This window comes from Saccopteryx leptura, chromosome 1 (genome assembly GCF_036850995.1).
Source record: "Saccopteryx leptura isolate mSacLep1 chromosome 1, mSacLep1_pri_phased_curated, whole genome shotgun sequence".
NCBI classification, from domain to species: domain Eukaryota; kingdom Metazoa; phylum Chordata; class Mammalia; order Chiroptera; family Emballonuridae; genus Saccopteryx; species Saccopteryx leptura.
The window spans coordinates 383,449,531-383,469,635 of NC_089503.1; the positions used below are offsets into that span (position 1 = coordinate 383,449,531).

Genomic DNA, 20,105 nt, shown 5'->3' on the forward strand with positions numbered 1-20,105 from the left:
ATCACCCGGCGCTTCACGTTAAGAGTCCCCTCGGCGCGCGGGGCACGCTGGGAAAGCCGGGCTCCAGGGCCCGGACCGAGACCGCGGGCCCCACGCGGGGGCGGAGACCGGGGTGGGCCCCTCTTCGCTCACCCACACGCCCCACGGGCGGGAGGAGAGCACACTCTTCCACCTGCACCGCCAAAGTGGATTCGAGTTCTCAGGTGCGGATACCCACTTTCAATTATTAAAGGTCTAAAACGGAAAAGTTAGTACAGGTCTCAGTTGTAAAAATAAACTCGCTCTATCCCAGGACAGCTAATGCATTATATGTAGAACATTGTGGAGCCCGGATCGCTCCATACGTCTGAGGGACGGAGGTAATAAGAGCAGTGGAATTGTTTAAACACGTTTTCCTTGCAAGCCCCTATCCTGGGTGTGCATTCTGACCAAAAGGAAGGGGGCGGGGCGCTTTTTCTTAAGCCTTGAGTGCAATGAAACTACATGCTGTAGCAAACGAGGTGGAATTACGAACTTGAAATCAACTGGAAGCAAATTATTGGAAAACTGGTTGTGTTACAAGAAAACTATTTTAAGATTCATAAACACCTAGGTATGATCCTCTAACATGAAAGAAATGGCATCAATCCTCACTGTCATGATTTCTAATGGCTTTTGTGCTTTCAAGAGTTATCATACGAGTGAAATAAAACGTTCTACTGGTTATGCAAACTATTCTATTTTTTTAAATGTTGAGAACCATATAAGTTAATAATGGCATGATTCCTTAAATTCTGAGTCAACTTTTTTGTTACAAAAGTCTCTAAAAATTAATTTGAGGGCTAAGATTGTGATTCGAGCTGAAATCTCAGTAATAGAAGAAAAGAGTTTGACTCATTCCACCAGGTTGCAAATGGTTGCCAGATACTTGCACCAAATAGCAAAATTGCATTTTGCAAGATCAACAGCATTAATTGCAGAAAACTAAAATTTTTCATTATAATTGGATCTTAGAGGTCTAGAGGTCACTCCCCGTTTCTACTGGTTCACTTCTCTTTAAGTGACGGTGAAGCATTCAGTCCTGTGTTTGAATCAGGCCAGGCTAGGCTTTGATGCTGCACCAACCACCGGAAGGGACAGGAGACTCCAGGGCAGCGGACTTACACGTGGTGACTCAGCAGCTCTGTTAACCAAGCACTCGATTGGCAGGAGGGCTTAGAGTGGAGAATCCTGCCAAGGCTTTTCTTTGCCTCACCTGAGAGTGAACCTCTCACTTCTGCTGACACGTCATGGGCCTGAACTAGTCACATTGTTCAACCTGATTAAGAAGGCTGGTGGGTATCATTTCCTCTGTGCCTGGGAAAAAGGAATGCGAGAAATGGTTTGGTGAGCACATAGCCCTGTGTCTGCCACAGTGTTCAATAGTAAAAATAAATATAGACAATTGGAGAGCTATAGGATCCAGACTTTACAACCAAAGTAAACGTGGAGGATTATTCAAACTAATGCCTTTCTTTCCATTTCTATAAAGTACAGTGTTCTGTCCTTCAAGGTAAAGGAAAAAAAGCGGGGGGGGGGGGGGACTTTCTAATGTTCCTGTAAGAATTCTTGAAACAAATTCTTCCTTTCTGGAAAGGTTTCTCTCTGCACATTTGTAATAGACAAAAACCTGGCCCAAAGGTTGGAGAATCAGGCTAACAACTGTGTCTTTTAATTAATAGTTAAGACTAAATGGTTCTATTTTTTTGTCTTTAATTTTATATAATTAATTAATATAATGAATGAATATCAGACCTGATACCTTTTTTTCTTTTTTTGAGTAGACATCAAGGAGACGGACTAGAACAAATGTCTATTCACAGAAAGCACAGGTGTATGCTGACTTTTATCATTTGATTTCTACTCTAGTGCAGCTCCAAAACCTGAATCTCTCAGATGTATTTCTGTCTGAAGCTGAAACCCTTCCTAATGTCAAATTGGCAGACGTGGAATTTTCAGTGGTCTTAATAGCCAATTGAAAAGGCAATACAGTTCATCTCACTAACTGTTATCGGAGTCTCCTTAAAACATAACATCTATTACCAGTAATGTACAAAGCACTTTTCCCAATATTTTACATTACTTAATCTTTTTTAACAACTTGGGGAAAGAGATTTGATTACTCGGGTTTACAAATGAGGAAAACAAGATGTAATCGAATTATCTAAGGTCTTTACACTACTCAGCGGTGCTGAAGAACTGAGAAGCCAGGCCCTCTGACCCCAGCATTCTTGCTGGACCTCCGCCAAGGTAGGCACGTCCCCTGACTGCGTGCAGGTCAACTCCTGAGCACATGCTGGAGGCACCGTAAATGCCTTCAGCCGTTAGCACCAGACAACTAATTTAAAGTTGATGCTATCTATCTTAGAATGAAAATATTTTTAAAGCAATAGCCATTATCAATTATCATATAAGAAACTAATTATTCTTTCCACAGACTACATCAAATGTACAGTGGTAAATATAAAAACAAACCAAAAATCGCAAGATATTTGAACTCTCAAAGTAATAATGTTTGCAGGTTCTTAACTAACTGGTTTAGTTGTGTGATCTCTAGATGACTGCAAACATCTAATGAGACTATTTGAAAGAATGATCACTTCTGTTTGAAGTCCACATTGTGCTCAGCTATAGATGGCAATAATTATTTAATTTCTCACTTTCTAGATGGAAGCTGGCCAGAACCCTGCATTTTGACCCAAAATAGATCCACAAGAAACCTTTTTACTTCACTTTTATCAGCTTACCTTTGTTAACAATCTCTTCATGAAAGTCTCAAAGGCTTACGACCGGCAGGAAGCAAAGATTGGACCTTGAATAAATGTTCAACCAGAGAATCAAGCATTTTAAGTTTCTTCGTGGCTGGAATTTACTACTAAATCTTTATTAATATACATTTGCTTTACATACAACTTCAGTGTGCCTCTTAGTCTCGTTTATAGGAATGTCTCATATGCTAATTCAACAAACAAGTAGCCACAGTCCAAAGGTATAGGACCCCAAGAGAACTACGTAGATGATGATGGTAGGATTTCTCCTCTTAAGGAATTTTACAAAGTGAAGGCTAGTTATCTGGGCAACCAAGTAAGAAGTGAGGGAAAGCGAATCTGCGTCAAAGTATTCCACTATTATGTAAAAGAGAAATGATAGAGTAGCCCGATTTTGTAACCTCCCATGAATTAGTAGATACAGGCATTATGGGTCAACATTTTCAAAGATCATAAGAAGAGGGAGAACTAGACATTACGTGCCTCTTGAGGGGAAACCACACCACTGCTTAAATTGCTGCTGATGGGATCGAACCTAAATCTGATCTAGATGTGGGATCAGCAGCCAGTTTGTAGGAAACACAGGGAACAGTGGAACATGTTGAACTGTACTATGATCCTGGAATTTGCAAAGTCCTGACTATGGAAAACTCTATGGGTCAAAAGGCCTCTAGATAAATTATAAAGTTAAAAAAAAAAACCAAAAAAAAAAACCACAACAACTGGCCCTGGACGGTTGGCTCAGTGGTAGAGCGTTGGCCCGGCGTGTGGAAGTCCCAGGTTCAATTCCCAGTCAGGGCACACAGGAGAAGCGCCCATCTGCTTCTCCACCCTTTCCCCCTTTCCTTTCTCTTTCTCTCTCTCTCTCTCTCTCTTCCCTTCCCGCAGCAAAGGCTCCATTCTCCATTGAAGCAAAGTTGGCCCGGGCGCTGAGGATGGCACCATGGCCTCCACCTCAGGTGCTAGAATGGCTCTGGTTGCAATGAAGCAATGCCCCAGATGGGCAGAGCATCGCCCCCTGGTGGACATGCCGGGTTGGGTGCATGCGGGAGTCTGTCTCTGCCTCCCCGCTTCTCATTTCAGAAAAATACGAAAAGAAAAAGAAAACATGAGGCCAGTCCTACCTAAGAGCTGAGTTGTATTTTCTTCACACAGAGCATTTGCAAATACATCCATTGGGGTTTTTGAGACTATAAAAATTTAAATTCCTCTAAAAAGAAAAATAAATGCTTTGAAAAGAACAAACCCTTTGAAAGATATTCCACATTGTACTACAATTGTGGAATTTTATTTTGATATTCTTTTCTTCTAGAAGGCAATGGGCAAGCAGGTAGTGGAGTGTATTTTGAGTGTCAGGGGAAAGGTAAAATGGACTGATGGAAGATAAGGAGACTAAAACAATTTCTTGAAGTTTAATGGTCAAATTCCAATAGCACACATTTTCCACTGAGATTGTGTTGAGGGCACGAGCTCCCCCCCACTCCCCCACGTCCCCCCGCCTATGTGCCAGACTCTCAAGACTGCATGACTTTTTAAAGGTACATCGAATGCTCAGCTTGAAATTCAAGAATCAAATAAACCTCTGTGAATAGAAGTCCTATGAGGAATCAGAAAATGTATTGATAGAAGTAGCTTACCCTGGGCTTTGGCAGTGGCTGGGTGTAAACTGATAATATGTTTATCTCTCATGCCTCCTGTTACCACTTCACAAACAGACTCTGACCTGCCCATCCCATATGCCCCAGCCCTGCCAGTTCCCATTGCCTGTTTGTGAACAAACAAGTCTCATTCGTGAACCCAATACTGAGAATGCTGGGAAGTGTTTGTTTTTAACCTTACATGAGTTTAAAATAAACTGCATTTGAAAAACAAAACAAATAGACAAACCCCAAAATATATATTCTTCAAACTAGGATTTCAACTAGTGGACTTGGAGCTTTTGATGACATAGACTCCAGTCCCACACTGAGCCACCACAGAAAACCACGAGATCCTTTTACCCTGCTCCAGTCTCACCTCCTCTTTCCCCAAACCTTCAAAGCTGAGAAAGGGCAAAATCTGTTTACCAAAGCATGTGTCCTGGGCCCTTACCTCCACTCTTTAAAATTTTTTTTAAATTTATTATTGATTTCAGAGAGAGAGGAAAAGATTGAGAGAGAGAGAGAGAGAGAGAGGAGACAGGAACATCAATCTGTTCCCGTATGTGCCCTGACCGGAGGCCAAACCGCCAACTTCTGCACTTTGGAATGATGCTCTAACCCTAAGCTATCAGCCAGGGCACTGAGAAATTCTAAAATGAGAAATACTGGGAACTAAGCAAAGCCGGAAAGGTTGCTTCTGATTCACCAAGAGCCCAAAGAGTTCTCCTTGCTCCTTTGGGGATGGGATATGCCGACTTGGAAATAAGTCAACGTCTGTGAAGGTACAAGGTACCTGGAAAGGAGATAGGAAGTTATGACCTGGTATCAGATCCGGAAGGCAGTGCGATGTAGTGAAAAATAAACACTGGGGAAAGCGCCAGGTGACCTCGACGCTAGGTCGGTAAGTGGTGATTTACTGAGGGAGCAAGTCACGCACAAGCTTGGGTTTCCTAACCTGTAAGATAATAGCTGACCTAGCTTTGTCATGAGGTTGCTATGAGGAAGAAAACATAACTAAAATGATGTGAAAAGTATTTTACAACCTACTAGAGAAGGTTAAGGTACTATTAGTATTAATGTCATGCACACATGTGATCTGAACCTGTAGTGTCTTTAAAAGGAACACCCCAACACATTTTTAGGAGATAAAATTGCCCTCCTCAATATGGACCGTAAATTGTTAGATTAGTTGTTATGGACCTAGATTAAAATAGGCTGATTTCCAGCCTGACCTGTGGTGGCGCAGTGGGATAAAGCGTCGACCTGGAACACTGAGGTCACCGGTTCAAAACCCTGGGCTTGCCTGGTCAAGGCACATATGGGAGTTGATGCTTCCTGCTCCTCCCCCTTCTCTCTCTCTGTCTCTCTCACTCCTCTCTCTCTAAAAAATCAATAAATATGGCTCAGCGGTAGAGCGTCGGCCTAGCGTGCGGAGGACCCGGGTTCGATTCCCGGCCAGGGCACACAGGAGAAGCGCCCATTTGCTTCTCCACCCCTCCGCCACGCTTTCCTCTCTGTCTCTCTCTTCCCCTCCCTCAGCCAAGGCTCCATTGGAGCAAAGATGGCCCGGGCGCTGGGGATGGCTCTGTGGCCTCTGCCTCAGGCGCTAGAGTGGCTCTGGTCGCAATATGGCGACGCCCAGGATGGGCAGAGCATCGCCCCCTGGTGGGCAGAGCGTCGCCCCTGGTGGGCGTGCCGGGTGGATCCCGGTTGGGCGCATGCGGGAGTCTGTCTGACTGTCTCTCCCCGTTTCCAGCTTGAGAAAAATGAAGAAAAAAAAAAAAAATCAATAAATAAAATATTTTTTAAAAAAAGGCTGATTTCCTTAACATTTATTATGAGGTTTGAGTGAATATAAAAACATGTTATAGTGACAATATTTTCAATATTTCCTCCTTTTATCCATAATCACTAATAACAATAGAGTTACTAATTTAAATAGAATTTGACATCTTTTCTTAAGGGGACATTTGGTTTTCTATCAAATGTGTCCTTTTTAGTGCGTTTTTAAAATGGTACAGTAATTGCCCTCATAGATTCTTATTCTTAAAAGGTTGCCCCTGCCACACACATCAATGTTCCTATCTCTCTCTCCCTTCCTCCCTCTCTAATAAAAAACAAATTTAAAAAAAAAGGAGCTCTGAGGAGCTGTGTAAAATGAAGGACTTTTAGAAGCAGAAGAGGGGGGAAAGAGGGACATTGTACTGGCAAAGAGGCCTGTTAGTTATTGCAAGGTTACCTCGTCCTTTAGGGGCGGGACAGCGGGGTCTCTATCTGTCATACCTAACTAGTGCTGATCAGGTCATTCCTGATTGACTGGTTTAAGATTCTATCTCAGGGAGAGTCTAAACTAGTTAAGTCTCAGTTTGCTGATGTGGGGCTAATAGTAAGTGACTTCATTTGGGGCCTATTATCTTGCTATTAACAGTAGGCAGGTACTAGCTCTAGTTCTTCTAGTAGCCTGGCAAGACAGACCTGCATTATAGATACAGAAATTGGCTCAAAGGAGGTGAAGTTATCATTTCAGGTTGCATTAGGTGAACTCCATGGAACCATTTCAGCTTTGCAATTCTAAGGTTCCATAGAGAGAAAATCCGCTCCTTGGGCTTATGTTTCCCTTTCAGAAATTATGTCTAGCCTTGGCCGGAGAGCTCGATTGGTTAGAGCATCATCCCTAAATGCAAAGGTTGTGAGTTCAATCCCCGGTCAGGGCACATCCAGGAACAGCTCTTCCTGTCCCTCCTGCTCTCTCCCTTCCTCTAAAATCAATACAATAAAACATTGAAAAAAAGAAGAAATTATGTTCAGGAGTCACTTATAAAAGGCCCGATGTGGAAAGAGCCTTGAAAATTGTAAAGCCAGTAGCTGCGGCCACCATCACAGCCACCTGGCCCATGCAGGTTCACATTTGATTCGGACAGTTGGTAATGAAACAACAGAGCCAAGAACTGGTGGGCCATTAGCTTTAATCCTAGCTTGCACCGGGCGGGCAAGAAATACACACAGTGGGAAAACACTTCCCTTTCCATTCAGGTCTCCCAAAGCCACTGACTTATCCGAGTTTCCTAGAATCAAAGGTTTCTAGATCACCAGCCTTACTCACCTCTGTTCCCCATCTCCTTCTTACTGCACAAACTCTGCACAAACTGGCTTCTCCTTCAGCACTCTGCCATCTTGGCTGCTTCTCCTCTCCTCCACATGGCCTTTCTCTGCTCTCCTCTCTAATGCTAATCTCAGGAACCAAGAGAGAGCAAGCTCCCGGTCTATATTTATATAGTATATTTCTATACTTTATAGTATAGAAATCAAACCTTTAATCCAGTATACAAACAAGGAAGTCTCTGATACAAAGTCACTTATCTGAGGCATAATGGGATTCCTTATGAGAGTGTACCACCCCACATCAAAAAGGGTGGGAAAGACTTAAAACTAAGCCTTAGGCCAGGGGTCCCCAAACTTTTTACACAGGGGGCCAGTTCACCGTCTCTCAGACCATTGGAGGGCCGGACTATAAAAAAAACTATGAACAAATTCTTATGCACACTGCACATATCTTATTTTAAAGTAAAAAAACAAAACGGGAACAAATACAATATTTAAAATAAAGAACAAGTAAATTTAAATCAACAAACTGACCAATATTTCAATGGGAACTATGCTCCTCTCACTGACCACCAATGAAAGAGGTACCCTTCCAGAAGTGCCGCGGGGGCCGGATAAATGGCCTCAGGGGGCCGCATGTGGCCTGCGGGCCGTAGTTTGGGGACCCCTGCCTTAGGCTATAAGGATCCTGCCTGCTTACAGCCTGTCCCCTACACCCAATGCAAACTAGAAGCGAGCAAACATATACATCATATTTGCAAACTTATTTGACCAACAAAAATCATCTGTGTCAGGCTTTTCACTTGTTAAGAAGGAATCTAAAGTCCAATGAGGGTCAGTGACCAGACCACGTTGGTGACTTATTTTTCTCTTTCAGTTTTGCCCATAATGTAACCTGATTCTACCTGGATAAAAGTATAAATAGGAAGGTAGGTCAGGAAGTGGTATTTGGCCTGGGCTCCAAAAGCTTCTTAAAGATGACCTTGGTCCTGTGTGCAAGTACTGTCCATTCAAATAAGTACTATTTCCAAAATTTGAAGGTCACTGGAGGACATCCCTTTTCTATGGAAAGGTATAAAAAAGGGTGGTGAGTCTCTTCCAGCCAGAACCACTGAACCAGTGAAAAGTCAAAGATGATTCACACACGATTAAAAAGAACTTGATTTTAAAATTCTTTAAACACTAAAAAGAGAATACATTTCAGTAAACAATTAACTTTCTTCTTTTTTATTTTTTTTAGATTTTACTTATTGATTTTCAGACAGAGGAGAGAGAGAGAGAGAGAGAGAGAAGGGGAGGAGCAGGAAGTATCAACTGTAATAGTTGCTTCTGGTTATTTGCCTTGACCTGGCAGACTGGGCCAGCCCTGGGGTTTTGGAGGCAGGCGTGACCTCAGCATTCCAGGTCACCTCTTTACCCACTGCACCACCACAGGCCAGGCAACAATGAACCTTCAGAAAACAATGCATTTGTATGTATTATGGCTAGCTAAGGGGGAGAAATCCCACGGAAGGAAGGAGAAGGAAACGGGAGAGAAGAGAGAAAGGGGGAGGCAATACCAAACTAAAGAAAATAAAAAGAGGGAAGAAAAAATAACATAGGAAGAAAAAAGAGTTCAGGAGAAGGAAAAGAAAAGAAAAGAGAATCACAAAGAAGAGTGAGGAAAAGAGAAGGAGGAATCAGACAGGGGGAGAGAAACTGGGAGTGGGCCAGAGAAGTTGCAGCTGGTCTTACTTAGAAGGGAGAGAAAGACCGGGAACTCGGAGAAGCAGAGAGGAAGCCGGGCGAGATGCGTGAGGGGAGGGCCTCTCGACAATAACCCTTCCTGCCCGCCCGCTGTCTGCAAGGTGTTCTGATCAAGTCAGGTCCAGGCAAAACCAACGTGCTGCAAGAGAGTTAAGGATTTTGTTTCTTTAGTAAACTTTCTTTTTTTTTTTTTTTTTTTAATGAGCATGAAGAGTAACTTATGCTTATTTAGAAACTGGAAAATAGTGGAATAAAGGGTCTCTGATTCTCTTTCTCTGGGTGAAAGAGAGGAGAAAAAAAGGATCTCTAATTCTAGGCTATTGACAATTGTACTGTCTTTTGTTAGGCGCTCTTCCTGGTGCGCAGTTGCAAGGGGGGAGCCGGCTCCTCCTAGAGATGGCGGAGGTGCCCAGGGACAAGCAGGAACCCACCCAGTCCTCAGGCCAGGCTGGAACGCCACACCGTCACTTCTGCCCCAGGCTCCTGGAGTCATAGTGGAGGTGTGGATGCCAAGAGTGAAGGAACGCGGCCAACAAGCGCATTCCCAATTTTATATCATGTAAAAAGTATACGTGTCTAAGTATAACAGAAATGGAAAATTGCACTTTTATCGCTTCTGGGACAATGCAAGAACACTTCGAAAGTCACTTTTAAAAACAAATATGTCGCCCTGGCCGGTTGGCTCAGCGGTAGAGCGTCGACCTAGCGTGCGGAGGACCCGGGTTCGATTCCCGGCCAGGGCACACAGGAGAAGCGCCCATTTGCTTCTCCACCCCTCCGCCGCACTTTCCTCTCTGTCTCTCTCTTCCCCTCCCGCAGCCAAGGCTCCATTGGAGCAAAGATGGCCCGGGCGCTGGGGATGGCTCCTTGGCCTCTGCCCCAGGCGCTAGAGTGGCTCTGGTCGCAATATGGCGACGCCCAGGATGGGCAGAGCATCGCCCCCTGGTGGGCAGAGCGTCGCCCCCTGGTGGGCAGAGCGTCGCCCCTGGTGGGCGTGCTGGGTGGATCCCCGTAGGGCGCATGCGGGAGTCTGTCTGACTGTCTCTCCCCGTTTCCAGCTTCAGAAAAATGAAAAACAAACAAACAAACAAACAAAAAACCAAAAAAACAAATATGTCATCACGCTCCTATTCTGAAATGATATGTATGGTTAATGGGAACTTCATACAAATTCAATTTAAAAATCTGTAGAATGCCCTTCTCTTAGAGGAGAATGAAAAGGAAGTTAATTTATAATAATAGTTACCATAAACCAATATGATATGTATTTCAGTATATTAAAACTCGGCGTAAGCCCTGGCGGGATACCTTGGTTGGTTAGAGCGTCTTCCTGACACCCAAAGGTTGCAGGTTCGATCCCTCATCTGGCACATAAAGGAACAGATCGATGTTCCTGTCTGTCTCTCTCTCTCCCTTCCTCTCTCTCGAAAATAAACAAATAAAAAAAATTGCATAATATAAGAGAAGACTCAATCAAATAGTCGCTTGCTTGCACCTATTTGTAGAATCGCTGTGAATGTGACACCCACAAATACAGTATGGTGAGGTGTGTTAACTTAGTAACTCGGTTACCATGTGTGGCATTGCAGCCCTCTGGTTTTCTGATATAATAAATCTTGTTAAAGTTTAGAAAAACAAAATGATACTAACAATGAAAGTGTAAGTTCCTCTTGATTTCGTGACTTATATGGAAGATGAAGTCTTAGAAAACCCAGTGTATACAAAACCCATGCAAAAAGTCTTTGTGTTTATATATGTGAAACAGACTTAAGTTCTAAACTCAGATAGTCATATATGGATTGTTTTTAACTTACCTGGATATCCAGAGAAACAGTACAGAGTTATATAGGATGTAGGACAATTTGTAGGATCGTGGGGGGAAACTTTCACAGTTGGTACCTTGACATTGGAGTAGGTCAGTCTAGGGCAGGCATGGCCAACAGTGTTTACCCCCGGGCCAGATCAGAAAGAAAACTTTTTTCATGGGCCGGACGAAATATTAAAATTAAAAAATGTTAAATACAAAAACAATTCATTTAAGTAAACAAAATTTTATTATGTAATTTATTTATGAATAAATGTGAGTGAAAAAATTTTAATATACAATATTATTTTAATAAAAATATAATTACATACTGTATAAATATCCAAACTGTATCGCAATCAATCAAAATAATATTTAATTAATAGGCTGAGCTTGAAGGGGTTATATCACAAATAAACCAACTATTTCGTTTTACAGCCTGGACACGTTTTCAGTTACTAACTGCAGCTATTGTCTATGCTACAGTGCCGCTTGATTCGGCACCCTCGACCACAAAAATAACGAATTGTTTGACCTTGGGTGCACACTGGCAAACTCTGCCTAAAACAATGTGGGTTTCACATCGCTACTAAACATCAAACAGTTCATATCGAGTACAAACAAGTACAAAAGTTGTAAATCTTTATAATGGATTTTTTTAAAAAAAATAAAGAAGTACCACGAACCCATTCGACCAATTATTGGAAGTTAACCCTAGATTAGTCACACATGGAATTCTTTTCCACATATCACTATCTTCTTAAATATCTTGATTTCCAATAATCAAAGACACTTCTGCTTCTGAGTGGCTGAGATTTTAAAGTAGCAAAGAATATTAAAAATTTAATTGCAGGCTGCATAAACTCATTACGTGGGCCGTATGTTGGCCATGCCTGGTCTAGGGTCCTTGATTCTACCTATTAAATCTGAATACAACCCCCTATTAATATAACTATCTAAATGCACTCCAACATTTTCAACACCTGCTCTGTGTTCAGCAACACTGAGGGACCATCCTCCGTGAGGTCCACTAATATATCCCGGACTGTAAAGATTTTGCTCACTATTAAAACCTAGCACCTACCACAGTGCCTGGCACATAGAGCTCCAACTTTGTTTTGGCAAGTGCTCACTTAACATCGCCACCGGAATGACTTCTCAGATACCCAAACACTGAATATATCCAATTCACCATTTCCTGCCACTGCACCCCTCTCCCAAATACAACTCTACCCAACAAGGCGAAATACTCTATGCTGGTATTCTCTGGTTCAGTTAATGCCACTGTAATCCACTTATTTGATCATCAGAAACCTGGGACTTATCCATGAACATTGTCTCCCTGTCATCCCCTTTTCTAATCAATCAACTCTAGTTCTTTAATCTTCTTAAATTTACACACTTTTTCTCCATCTCCTAAGTTACTATAAGGGTCTCTTGCCTGCTTCCAAACCATCCTCCATCCAGTAGCCAGAGTGGTCTTTTGAAACAGGGGTCTGATCATGTCACTCTCCTGTTTAAATGCCTTCCGTGGTTTTTCACCGTTTTAGGATCAAATCTAAAGCATGCAGCAGGGCATACAAGACCCTGCAGGACTCGGCCCCTGCCTACGTATCTTTCCTTCTTTCGGGCTTGCCCACTATTCTTCAGTCACCCTGGCCTTCTTTTACTTTGTTTCTTTTTTTTTTTTTAATTAATTTTTATTTTTTAAACTAATCCAAACACATAATTTAGAAATCAATCATTGCTAAATAGTTTATGACAAAACCTCCCCCCACCCCCACCCGGCAGGATCCCTGCCTTTATCTCTATTGGTTTACTTCCTTCTTCTGGTCAACTGCCCACCTTCTCCAGTAGTTTCCTGAGAAAAGATGCATGGGAGGCTAATTTTTTGAGATATTGAAAAACTGGGGCTTATTCTAGTCTCATTTTTTTTTAATTTCTAATTTTTATTAATTTTAGAGAGAGAGGAAAAGGAAGGGAAGGGAGGGAGAGAAAGAAAAAAGAGAGAAGTATCGACTTGTTGCTGCACTCCACTTATGCATTCATTGATTGATTCTTGTATGCATCCTGACTGGGGATCGAACCCACAATCATGGGTTGTGAGGATGACCTTCCAACCAGCTGAGCTACCCAACCAGGGCCTCACTTGTTGATGTAAATAGCTATATAGTCCTCAGTTAGAAAACATTTTCCCTCAAGGTTTCCAAGGTTCTGTTGTCTTCTAGCATCCAGTACTGCTGTTGAGTTTGTTTTAATTCCTTTTTTTTCAATCTGGAAGTGTTTAAAATCTACTGTTTATCACCGATATATGACATTTCAAGATGTGTGTGTGTGTGTGTGTGTGTGTGTGAGTGTGTGTGAGTGTGTGTGTGAGTGTGTGTGTGTGTGTGAGTGTGTGTGTGTGAGTGTGTGTGTGTGTGAGTGTGTGTGAGTGTGTGTGTGTGAGTGTGTGTGTGAGTGTGTGTGTGAGTGTGTGTGTGTGAGTGTGTGAGTGTGTGTGTGAGTGTGAGTGTGTGTGTGTGAGTGTGTGTGTGTGTGAGTGTGTGTGAGTGTGTGTGTGTGTGAGTGTGTGTGAGTGTGTGAGTGTGTGTGTGAGTGTGTGTGTGTGAGTGTGTGTGTGAGTGTGTGAGTGTGTGTGTGTCTGTGTGTGTGAGTGTGTGTGTGAGTGTGTGTGAGTGTGTGAGTGTGTGTGTGTGTGTGTGTGTGAACCGTGGCATAGTTCTTTTCATTCGTCATTCTGGAAATTCAGTGGGCCTTTTCATTCTGCAGCCACATGACCTTTGGTTTTAGGAAGTTTCCTCACATTTATTTATTTCATAATTTTTTTTCTTTTCTTTCCTTTTTTTTTTTTTTTTTTACTGAGACAGAGAGTCAGAGAGAGGGATAGACAGGAACAGAGAGAGATGAGAAGCATCAATCGTTAGTTTTTCGTTGTGCATTGCAACACCTTAGTTGTTCATTGATTGCTTTCTCATATGTGTCTTGACCGCGGGCCTTCAGCAGACCGAGTAGCCCCTTGCTTGAGCCAGCAACCTTGGGTCCAAGCTGGTGAGCTTTTGCTCAAACCAGATGAGCCCGCGCTCAAGCTGGCGACCTTGGGGTCTCGAACCTGGGTCCTCGGCATCCAGTCTGGTGCTCTATCCACTGTACCACTGCCTGGTCAGGCTCATAATTTTTTTTCTAAAGCTTTAGTGGTTTTTTCTCCCTCCCACCAAGAGTTGTTATTATTCAGGCATTTTACCTTCTAGATCCTATAGTCTTAACCTTTTCTTCTAGTGTTCATATATTTGTCTTCTACAAGTGAGTGTTTACTGATTTATTTATTTATATTTTTATTGACTGTAGAGAGAAAGAGAAAGGGGGAGAAAGAGAGAGAGAAAAAGATCGATTTATTGTTCCACTTATTTATGCATTCATTGGTTGATTCTTTTCTTTTTTTAATTTAAATATTTTATTTATTGATTTTACAGAGAGCAGAGAGAGATAGGGGTGGGGGGAACAAGAAGTATCAATTAATGGTTGCTTTACTTTAGTTGTTCATTATTTGCTTGTTGTATGTGCCTTGACCCGGCAAGCCCAGGGTTTCAAACTGGTGACCTCAGTGTTCCCGGTCAATGCTCTCTACCCACTGCGCCACCACAGGTCAGGCCCATTGGTTGCTTTTGTATGTGCCCTGACAGGAGATTGAACTTACAACCCTGGTGTATCTGTATGATACTCTAACCAACTGAGCTACCTGGCCAGAGCAAGTGAGTTTTTAAAAGAATTTTCAAACATAATTTCCAAGCTCATAAAAGTTCTATTCAGAAGTTAATCTCCCTGAGCTGTTAAAAGAAGAATAAAGAGAAAATTATAACATTTCTGCTGGTACATTTTATTATTTTAGTTAAAAGTAGCAAATTTTAGGCCCTGGCCAATGGCACAGTGGATAAATCACCTCAAAGCACCAAGGTTGCTGGCTTGATCCTGGGGTCGCAGGCTCATTTGTGAGGGCACCAGTTCAACCTCTGGTCACTCATATAGGAGAAGCAATCAAGGCACAACTAAGTGCGAAACAATGAGTCCATGCTTCTCTCTCTCTCTCTCTCTCTCTCTCTCTCTGTCTCTCAAAAGAAATTAAAAAGTTGCCTGACTTGTGATGGCACAGTGGCTAAAGCATTGACCTAGAACGCTGAGGTCGCTGGTTCTAAACCTCAGGCTTGAGCTCCCCGGCCCGAGCAGGCGCGCCAGCCGCCATGGCGCACCGCTGCCTGCTGCTGTGGGGCCGGGGCGGCTGCTGGCCCTGCGGCCTGCCCCAGCTACTTGTTCCCCGCTGCGGCATGGTGCCGACAAACGGTCCTACCTCCGGAAGCTTTATTGCTATGCTACGACTCAGACGACGACCAGAAAAAATTCTCTTTTGGCAGATATAATTGCTGCTTATCAAAGATTCTGTTCTCGACCTCCGAAAGGATTTGAAAAATACTTTCCTAATGGAAAAAATGGAAGAAAAGCTAGTGAACCTAAAGAAATTACGGGGTGGAAAAAAAGAGTCAAAGTCTGCTGCTTCGCGGCCTTCTGGAGGAGCTGGTGGCGGTGGAAAACGTGGTGGCAAGAAAGATGATTCTCACTGGTGGTCCAGGTTTCAGAAGGGTGACTTTCCATGGGATGACAAGGAATTCAGGATGCACTTTCTCTGGACTGCTCTATTTTGGGGTGGAGTCATGTTTTACTTCCTGTTCAGGAGCTCTGGAAGAGAAATCACATGGAAGGACTTTGTCAATAACTATCTTTCTAAAGGCGTAGTAGACAGACTGGAAGTTGTCAACAAGCGATTTGTTCGAGTGACTTTTACACCAGGAAAAACTCCTGTTGATGGGCAATACGTCTGGTTTAATATCGGCAGTGTGGACACCTTTGAGCGGAACCTGGAAACTTTGCAGCAGGAACTGGGCATAGAAGGGGAGAACCGGGTACCTGTTGTCTACATTGCTGAGAGTGATGGTTCGTTCCTCCTGAGCATGTTGCCCACAGTGCTCATCATCGCTTTCTTGCTGTACACCATACGAAGAGGGCCTGCTGGCATTGGGCGAACAGGCCACGGGATGGGTGGGCTCTTCAGTGTTGGAGAAACCACTGCCAAGGTCTTGAAGGATGAGATAGATGTGAAGTTCAAAGATGTGGCCGGCTGCGAGGAGGCCAAGCTAGAAATAATGGAATTTGTGAATTTCTTGAAAAACCCAAAGCAGTATCAAGACCTAGGAGCAAAAATCCCAAAGGGTGCCATTCTCACTGGTCCTCCAGGCACTGGGAAAACGCTGTTAGCGAAGGCCACAGCTGGAGAAGCCAACGTCCCTTTCATCACCGTTAGTGGATCCGAGTTTTTGGAGATGTTTGTTGGTGTGGGTCCAGCTAGAGTTCGAGACTTGTTTGCCCTTGCTCGGAAAAATGCCCCTTGCATTCTCTTCATTGATGAAATAGATGCTGTGGGAAGGAAGAGAGGAAGAGGCAACTTTGGGGGCCAGAGTGAACAGGAGAATACACTTAATCAGTTGCTTGTGGAAATGGATGGTTTTAACACAACAACAAATGTAGTCATTTTGGCAGGCACCAATCGGCCAGACATTCTGGACCCTGCACTGATGAGGCTGGGGCGCTTTGATAAGCAAATCTTTATTGGACCACCAGACATAAAAGGAAGAGCCTCTATTTTCAAAGTTCACCTCAGACCACTAAAATTGGACAATACCTTGGAAAAGGAGAAACTGGCAAGAAAACTTGCATCCTTAACTCCAGGGTTTTCAGGAGCTGATGTGGCTAATGTCTGTAATGAAGCTGCTTTAATTGCTGCAAGGCACCTTTCAGATTCCATAAACCAGAAACACTTTGAACAAGCAATTGAACGAGTGATTGGTGGCTTAGAGAAGAAAACCCAGGTTCTGCAGCCTGAGGAGAAGAAAACTGTGGCTTACCATGAGGCAAGACACACGGTTGCTGGCTGGTATCTGGAGCATGCAGACCCACTTCTAAAGGTGTCCATCATCCCAAGGGGCAAAGGACTAGGTTATGCTCAGTATTTACCCAAAGAACAATACTTGTACACCAAAGAGCAGCTCTTGGATAGGATGTGCATGACTCTAGGTGGCCGGGTGTCAGAAGAAATCTTCTTTGGAAGAATTACAACTGGGGCTCAAGATGACTTGAGAAAAGTGACTCAGAGTGCATATGCCCAAATTGTTCAATTTGGTATGAATGAAAAAGTTGGGCAAATTTCCTTTGACCTCCCATGTCAGGGTGACATGGTATTAGAGAAACCTTATAGTGAAGCCACCGCAAGATTGATAGATGACGAAGTACGAATACTTATTAATGATGCTTATAAAAGAACAGTAGCTCTTCTCACAGAAAAGAAAGCTGATGTGGAGAATGTTGCTCTTCTATTATTAGAAAAAGAAGTATTAGATAAGAATGATATGGTTGAACTATTGGGCCCCAGACCATTTGCAGAAAAATCTACCTATGAAGAACTTGTGGAAGGCACTGGCAGCTTGGATGAGGACACATCACTTCCAGAGGGCCTGAAGGACTGGAACAAAGAACGGGAGAAGGCGAAAGAGGAGCCCACAGAGGAGAAAGTCGTTAATCAGATCCAAGGAGGGAGGCCCTTTTAGCATGGATTGGGGTTTCTGTTCGCATGTTATTTCAACTCTGGCTTTCTCAGAAGAATGAGAAGATTGCTGAGTTGACCTTAACCAGCTGCTGACCAGTTGGAGTGGTACAAAGAGAATGTGATCCTCGGCCTCAGGAGCCCAGTGGTGTGGCAGGTGATTTTCCCAAAGCTCTTGGGCAGCTGGGAGAGTAGAGATTGGTGCCCATGACTGCTCCCTCTCCACCATCAGTGAGGCCCGCTAAATGGGTCAGGGAGGGAGAATCTGCGAGCTGGCAATGTGGAAGAGGTCTAGATTTCACTTTCCATCTCCCCACTCTGCATTCCCATTTCCCTTCAGAGGCTGTGAAGTTCAGTTGGAGTCCTGATAAGAATATTTTAATTACTAAGATTGAATCCAATCACATGTTGCTGTTTTATTGGAGTGGATTTCTACAGAGAGCTGTAACATATTTAAATATATGAATGTATTATGTAAATATGTCTTCTTTACATCAAAAATAAACATTGTACTTTTTTTTCTTCTGAAAAAAACAAACAAACAAAAAAACCTCAGGCTTGCCTGGGCAAGGCACATATAAGAAGCAACTACAAGTGGATGCTTCCTGGTCCCCTTCCCCCCTTCTCTCTCTCCCTAAAAATCAATAAATTAAATATTTTTTAAAAAGTCGCCAATTTTAGCAATTAATTTAAAAGGTGCGTCTTCCATGTAACTAAATACAAATCTTTTCAGACCACATGCTTTTTTTTTTTTTTTTCTTTCATTTTTCTGAAGCTGGAAACGGGGAGAGACAGTCAGACAGACTCCCGCATGCGCCCGACCGGGATCCACCCAGCACGCCCACCAGGGGGCGATGCTCTGCCCACCAGGGGGCGATGCTCTGCCCATCCTGGGCGTCGCCATGTTGCGACCAGAGCCACTCTAGCGCCTGAGGCAGAGGCCACAGAGCCATCCCCAGCGCCCGGGCCATCTTTGCTCCAATGGAGCCTTGGCTGCGGGAGGGGAAGAGAGAGACAGAGAGGAAAGCGCGGCGGAGGGGTGGAGAAGCAAATGGGCGCTTCTCCTGTGTGCCCTGGCCGGGAATCGAACCCGGGTCCTCCGCACGCTAGGCCGACGCTCTACCGCTGAGCTAACCGGCCAGGGCTAGACCACATGCTTTTTAAAATATTTTACTCCTTTTCCAGATACCTTCATTGTCCAACTGACAAACCTTTTCAAATAGGTATTTTTTACAGTAATTTTATTTTTTATTTTCCTTTTTAAAGATTTTTATTCATTTTAGACAGAGAGAGAGAGAAGGGGGGAGGAAGGAGCTGGAAGCATCAACTCCCATATGTGCTTTGACCAGACAAGTCCAGGGTTTTGAACTGGCAACCTCAGCATTTCCAGGTCAACGTGCTTTATCGCTTTATCTACTGTGCCACCACAGGTCAGGCCAAATAGTTATTTATAGTAAGCCTGATAAACTTGTAAATACTAGTGATTGTTAATTCTCTTATATGTTAAATTCTCTTGAATTTTACATGCCCTGGATACACTGGACCACTCCTCCACCAAAACAAAGGAAGATTTCAGTTATACCATTAACTTTCCACCTGTTGAGAGCCTGTAACAAATACCTCACTTGACTAGGTTCAACCAATTCATTTACTGCTTCATTCTGTTTTGAATTCTTTTCTAAATAGGCCACAAATCTTACAGATATCCATATAAAATCTTATACAATTATATTTATTTGTTTTTATTTATTTTATTTATTTTTTACAGAGACAGAGAGTCAGAGAGAGGGATAGATAGGGACAGACAGACAGGAACGGAGAGAGATGAGAAGCATCAATCATCAGTTTTTCGTTGCGACACCTTAGTTGTTCATTGATTGCTTTCTCATATGTGCCTTGACCATGGGCCTTCAGCAGACCGAGTAGCCCCTTGCTCAAGCCAGCGACCTTGGGTCCAAGCTGGTGAGCTTTGCTCAAACCAGATGAACCCGTGCTCAAGCTGGCGACCTCGGGGTCTCGAACCTAGGTCCTCCACATCCCAGTTCGATGCTCTATCCACTGCGCCACCGCCTGGTCAGGCCCTATACAATTTTAGATATCTCTCCTGACTTTCCCCCAAGTTTTTATTATGAAAAATTTCAAACAAAGGAAGTTTGAGAGTATAATATATTTGCCATGAGTATACCCACTAGTTAGATGCAGCAATAATCAACATTTTGACAAATATTTGCCTTTTTATTGCTATTTGTTATGAACTATTTCGAGACAATCTTAGTTCAATTTTCAACTTATTGGATTGATGTGACAATATTAGAAAAAGAAGGGTGTGTGTGGGAGAATAGGCTTCATTAGTGTCTGTGGAGACTGTTGAGATGGAC

General features: G+C 43.2%; 1 long non-coding RNA gene and 1 pseudogene across 1 annotated transcript; both read left to right on the top strand.

Moving 5' to 3' along the window:
• Positions 1 to 80: 80 nt before the first annotated feature.
• On the top strand, positions 81 to 2,854 carry LOC136387644 (uncharacterized). Its single transcript, XR_010748135.1, has 3 exons — positions 81 to 203; positions 1,888 to 2,268; positions 2,686 to 2,854. It is a non-coding gene; the product is annotated as an uncharacterized lncRNA (long non-coding RNA).
• Positions 2,855 to 15,316: 12,462 nt separating this feature from the next.
• Positions 15,317 to 18,224, top strand: LOC136387645 (mitochondrial inner membrane m-AAA protease component AFG3L2 pseudogene; annotated as a pseudogene).
• Positions 18,225 to 20,105: the final 1,881 nt, after the last annotated feature.